Here is a 6,735-nt window from a genome sequence, read left to right on the forward strand (position 1 = left end):
AAGGACTCGGGAAATAGGGCGTACCGGTACGTCCTCGGTCCTTAAGGGGTTAAAAGGACTTTAGGGTCTGTAAAGTTTTAGCAATTTAGCGCAGGTTGCTGCTGCCACACACAATAGTCCTTAAAAGGACTTTTGGGTCTCTGAAAAGTTTTGGTGGTAAAACTATTCTTACATCACTCCCTACACTGTCTGTGCCTTCCTCAGCACAGCTCTCCTTGACTAAGAATGAGCTGAACATGCGTCATCTGGTGCTATATAGCACCTGATGACGCGTTTCGGCCAGCCAATCACTATAATGCCAGCAGCCAACATGGCTATGGCATTACAGTGAGGGCAGTACTTACATGCACGTTTATTGGCTGCAAGGCAGCCAAGAAACATGCGGGCAGAGACTCGAGCATGGCGCTCGAGCACATGCGGTATTCAGCCGAATACCGCGATGTGCCGAGCATCGAACTGGTGTTCTGCCGAGCATACTGACCATAGGTGTATGTATGTGCTTGACCATGGCAGGCCATGAATCGCTTGATGAACAGTTTGTCTGTAGATACTGCTTTCAGTTGCATTTATAAGCTTATTAGTGTTGCAACTGGGGCCATTACTTTAAGCAGCCCCATTCTTTCTGCTTAAGACAACCAAGCAGTTGCCAGTCGCCAGATCTACATATTTTTATTTCAGGGACATAAGGCTTGTACCTATGACAAATTCACATTAAGTGTTATGAATAATCAAATCTCCAGTGATTAGACAATGAAGACAAGTCCTATGGACAAGCCATGTTTGGATTTGTCAATAATTTTTTTTCATATTCTACAGATACTCTCAAAGTTCAATATGTTGTACTGAGGGAGAAGATTTGTGATGCTGGTTTAGGGCCTTTGCACATGACCATATGCCCTCCGAGACATACGGTCCGTGAGCGGGCCATATGTCCCGGAGCAGCATTGATTGTGCGCATGGAACACACAGCATCATAGATCATAGATTACAATGATGCTGTGCACGTCGGGTCACCTGCGGGACTAATTGTACCGCAATATTTTCAAAAATGTGATGGGTGTACTTACTTTTGTAAGATACTGTAAAGTGTACTGTATGAATTTTTATGCATATGTTGTGTCTTTGTATATATGTGTTGTGATGTCATCAGATCTACCATTCATTACTGAATAGGAAACACCCTGTGTGCAAGAATGAGCCTGCAACACAGCCCCATTTATGTGATCATGATGGGTTCCAAGGGTTGGACTGATAATAATCATAATGTGACATATCCCAATAATATATAATAACATAAAAAGATGGGAATACCCCTGTAAGGGGTTGGGCTGGCTTTGTACATGAAATACCTGTTGGCTGAATGCTTGTTTGGCTGACAACGCTCTCTCTCCTAATCCCTCTCCTCAGTACACATACCTGCTCAGTTGGACTAAGCAAGGTAGTTTTCTGAATGGTGATAAGGCTGCTGCCGACTCCTCTGGCCACGCCTTATCTCCTCAAAGACAAATGCATAGGACATGTTGAAATTTAGCAGCCCGATCCTTATCGTCCTGAATGGGAGAGAATCAAGAAGCCCTCATACACATTAGATAGTTGGCCTATCCAGTTAAATCAGGGATGTCAAACTCGTGGCCCTCCAGCTGTTGCAAAACTACAACTCCCATCATGCCTGGGCATACTACAGCTATCAGGGAATGATGGGAGTTGTAGTTTTGCAACATCTGGAGGGCCATGAGTTTGACATCCATGAGTTAAATCATTAAATTTTACCAATATACAACTAATGTGTAAGGCCAGTAGAAATTAGTGAACCAGTTATAAGTGAATCGAATTTGTCTTTAATTTTCCAAAACTTTTAATTCCAGACAAATCTGAGCCTTTTGCAAGTCAATTTGGAAAAATCTCTTAAATAGCAGCCACCATTTTACAGGTCAGAAGAAAAAGAAGGTATCTCCCACCATAAAAGGATAAATTGTGGACCATGTATTAATTTTGAAATAAAATCAGCAGAGCGGTGAGTTATTAAGCTATTTGGTACCACTGGCTACCATCCATTAACGTATAGCCATATGTCAGTGTCACTCTGACATTACTAATGCTATCTTGCCGTTAAAGAGCTTGAAAGGGGTTGGATACAGTGCTAGGAGATTTAAATGACAGAAATACGTTGTCTCAAAAAGCAGGAAATTCTGAACCCCAAATGCAGTGGTGCGCTTATGCTCAGGGGGAGCAGATACTGCACTTGGTCTGTTGCTAAGGGCGATCCCCAGCAAAAAAAAAATGCATACAGTGGAGGATGACCGCTGCAGACCACAGGTGCCACAGAGACATCCTACACCAGATGGTAAAATGTGTGGATGTGGAATGATATATAGAATACATTTACAGTTGCAAGAATAGGTGCACTACTGTGGTGGATGCAAACAGTAACATCTGACTAAACCCTCACACTGATGTTAAAAATTAGACTTTAGCCAGTATATCCTTATATTAAGGACATATCTGAGCCTGCACACCACGCCAAGGTTTCTCAAGTGGCACGGGACCTAATGCTAAACCTACCTAAAGAGTTAAAGAGTTCTGTCTCCTCATAGGATAATTTATTTCCAAATTTTAGCTTTCTGTGTACAGAATCTTGTTCTATATGTCCCCATCATGAATCAAGTAAGAAGACATAAAGGCCAAATAAAGGTAACTTTGACCCCGATGTTGCTACAAGGCAGCTTTTTAGATATTTCCATTGTTATAAAATCTCCATAAATGCATGTCCTTTCTGTGACCTTCTTAAGCCGTTCCTCTATGTTTCTTAATTTACTGCGGCTACACAACCTGCTTTATTACAGTCATTCAAACTTTGCCTTGTTGTTATTACACCTTTTCTTAAATGTCCATAGAAACGTAATTGCTTAATGTGCTCATCTACTGAAATCAGTTGTAAAACTAAGGACAAACAACACCGTAATACTGTCATTCAAGCATATTATTTATCAGCAAAAGGAGAACTATTATTTATGCCATCCACCAGCACTTGTCAGGTTTCCAGATCTGCTAATTGTATACTAGCTGAAGGAGTTACTACTCCAACCCTACAATTTTAAGCTAATACCTGAATTGCTTCTCTGTGGAACTTATTGAACTTGCTGCCAACAACTTTCTGACAATTAATGATGAAACTCTTCATGCACATTAAACTGACCGAAACACAAATGACAGCCCGTACCCATAAGCGGGCACCAGTTGGTTGCCAATATCAAGCTCACCAACTGAAACTCATACGAGGGGAGTTATGCTTCTATGGGGCTTATTCGGACAATAGATCGACTGTCCACAGCATGACTTGTTTCACCTTTCTGCGGAGTAGAAGACCAGATATTGAAAGAAAACACTGTCTGGCAACTGAACAAAAAGAAGCTTTTGGAAGGAGCTCACATTAATAAGTATTGAGATTAATGGGTTATGACCCGCTAGCAAATACTAATTAATGCTTCTCTTAACCTCATTGTTTCAGAGCTTAAACTGTTGGTTAAAATATCATGTTTCTTTGTATTATTTGCCAAAAATGACACAAAGTTACAAGGATGAAATGTTAGGAAAAATTTTCCGCTTTTTATAAGTGTTTGTATCTTCATAGTACATGTATTATCGTGATTTCATTTGTACATTATGTTACCTCTGTTGAAAGGAGGTTTTTGTGAGCCATCCTGCCAGTCACCCCTGGACTGTCAAAAGTGATCGCCAATAAATACCTAACACTTAGGCCTCTTGCACACGAACGATACGGTTTAGGTCCAGATGCGTTCATGGTGCGTTCAGGGAAACTCGCACCAAGTTTTGCAAGCAAGTTCAGTCAGTTTTGTCTGCGATTATGTTCAGTTGTTCAGTCTCTTTCGCGTGGGTGCTATGCATTTTCACACGCATGATAAAAAACTGATGGTTTAGAAACAACATCTCTTAGCAACCATCAGTAGAAAACACATCTCATCTCAAATGAATATATCCGGATTCAGTGCTGGCGCAATGCCTTCACGTCACGCATTGCACCCACGTGGAAAACTCGCTTGTCTGAAAGGGGCCTTACTTCTGAGATCAGCGTCAGAAAAGTCATAACAGGTGGAAATGATCCCTATGCCAGTCCTGGACTTTCCCACTAAATCCTGGAACCAAGTGGTCACTGTTTGTTCTTAACTCACTATTGCTCACTATTTCATGCATTGTAAGTTTGTAACCCTTTGAAATAACTGGTATCACTGGTATTTTTTGGGGTAAGCCTCTACTCCCTAGATAACCAGTGGCTATCATCTAGCCCAGGGATGCTCAACCTGTGGCCCTCCAGATGTACTACAACTCCCACCATGCCCTTCTGTAGGCTGATAGCTGTAGGCTGTCCGGGAATGATGGGAGTTGTAGTTTTGCAACAGCTGGAGGGCCGCAGGTTGAGCATGCCTAATCTAGCACATGCAGCCCAATCAATCAAGTGTCCTCAGTTATCTTCTACAGCTCGGATGGCAAACCTGTGGCTCTCCATCTGTTGTAAAACTACAACTCCCACCATGCCATGATGTAGGCTCATTGCTGCAGGCAGCTTGGGCATGCTTGAAGTTGTAGTTTTAAATCACTGAATAAAGTGGCCTAAATGGGAGAAAATGCTCAAAACCTCAAATACTGTAGCATATTTATAACCGGGGAAGTGAAACCTCCACATGTGATCAGCTGCAAACGGCAATCCCCAGAAAATAATGCATACAATAGAGGATGCCGGCAGCGGACCACATGTGCCACAAAAACATCTTACACAATATGTATTAACCACTTCAGCCCCGCTAGGTGAAACCCCCTTCATGACCAGAGCACTTTTTACACTTCGGCACTACACTCCTTTCACCGTTTATCGCTCGGTCATGCAACTTACCACCCAAATGAATTTTACCTCCTTTTCTTCTCACTAATGGAGCTTTCATTTGGTGGTATTTTATTGCTGCTGACATTTTTCCTTTTTTTATTATTAATCAAAATGTAATGATTTTTTTGCAAAAAAATGAAATTTTTCACTTTCAGCTGTAAAATTTTGCAAAAAAAACGACATCCATATATAATTTTTTCGCCAAATTTATTGTTCTACATGTCTTTGATAAAAAAAAAAATGTTTGGGCAAAAAAAAATGGTTTGGGTAAAAGTTATAGCATTTACAAACTATGGTACAAAAATGTGAATTTCCGCTTTTTGAAACAGCTCTGACTTTCTGAGCACCTGTCATGATTCCTGAGGTTCTACAATGCCCAAACAGTAGAAAACCCCCACAAATGACCCCATTTCGGAAAGTAGACACCCTAAGGTATTCGCTGATGGGCATAGTGAGTTCATAGAACTTTTTATTTTTTGTCACAAGTTAGCGGAAAATGATGATGATTTTATTTTTTTATTTTTTTCTTACAAAGTCTCATATTCCACTAACTTGCGACAAAAAATAAAAAATTCTAGGAACTCGCCATGCCCCTCACGGAATACCTTGGGGTGTCTTCTTTCCAAAATGGGGTCACTTGTGGCGTAGTTATACTGCCCTGGCAATTTAGGGGCCCAAATGTGTGAGAAGAACTTTGCAATCAAAATGTGTAGAAAATGACCGGTGAAATCCAAAAGGTGCACTTTGGAATATGTGCCCCTTTGCCCACCTTGGCAGCAAAAAAGTGTGACACATCTGGTATCGCCGTACTCAGGAGAAGTTGGGGAATGTGTTTTGGGGTGTCATTTTACATATACCCATGCTGGATGAGAGAAATATCTTGGCAAAAGACAACTTTTCCCATTTTTTTATACAAAGTTGGCATTTGACCAAGATATTTTTCTCATCCAGCATGGGTATATGTAAAATGACACCCCAAAACACATTCCCCAACTTCTCCTGAGTACGACGATACCAGATGTGTGACACTTTTTTGCTGCCAAGGTGGGCAAAGGGGCACATATTCCAAAGTGCACCTTTTGGATTTCACCGGTCATTTTTTACACATTTTGATTGCAAAGTTCTTCTCACACATTTGGGCCCCTAAATTGCCAGGGCAGTATAACTACCCCACAAGTGACCCCATTTTGGAAAGAAGACACCCCAAGGTATTCCGTGAGGGGCATGGCGAGTTCCTAGAATCTTTTATTTTTTGTCGCAAGTTAGTGGAATATGAGACTTTGTAAGGAAAAAAGAAAAAAAATGAAAAATCATCATTTTCCGCTAACTTGTGACAAAAAATAAAAAATTCTAGGAACTCGCTGTGCCCCTCACGGAATACCTTGGGGTGTCTTCTTTCCAAAATGGGGTCACTTGTGGCGTAGTTATACTGCCCTGGCAATTTAGGGGCCCAAATGTGTAAGAAGTACCTTGCAATCAAAATCTGTAAAAAATGGCCTGTGAAATCCGAAAGGTGCACTTTGGAATATGCGCCCCATTGCCCACCTTGGCTGCAAAAAAGTGTGACACATCTGGTATCGCCGTACTCAGGAGAAGTTGGGGAATGTGTTTTGGGGTGCCATTTTACATATAACCATGCTGGGTGAGAGAAATATCTTGGCAAAAGACAACTTTTCCTATTTTTTTATACAAAGTTGGCATTTGACCAAGATATTTTTCTCACCCAGCATGGGTATATGTAAAATGACACCCCAAAACACATTCCCCAACTTCTTCTGAGTACGGCGATACCAGATGTGTGACACTTTTTTGCAGCCTAGATGCGCAAAGGGGCC

This window comes from Bufo gargarizans, chromosome 2, assembly GCF_014858855.1.
Source record: "Bufo gargarizans isolate SCDJY-AF-19 chromosome 2, ASM1485885v1, whole genome shotgun sequence".
Classification (NCBI taxonomy): Eukaryota; Metazoa; Chordata; class Amphibia; order Anura; family Bufonidae; genus Bufo; species Bufo gargarizans.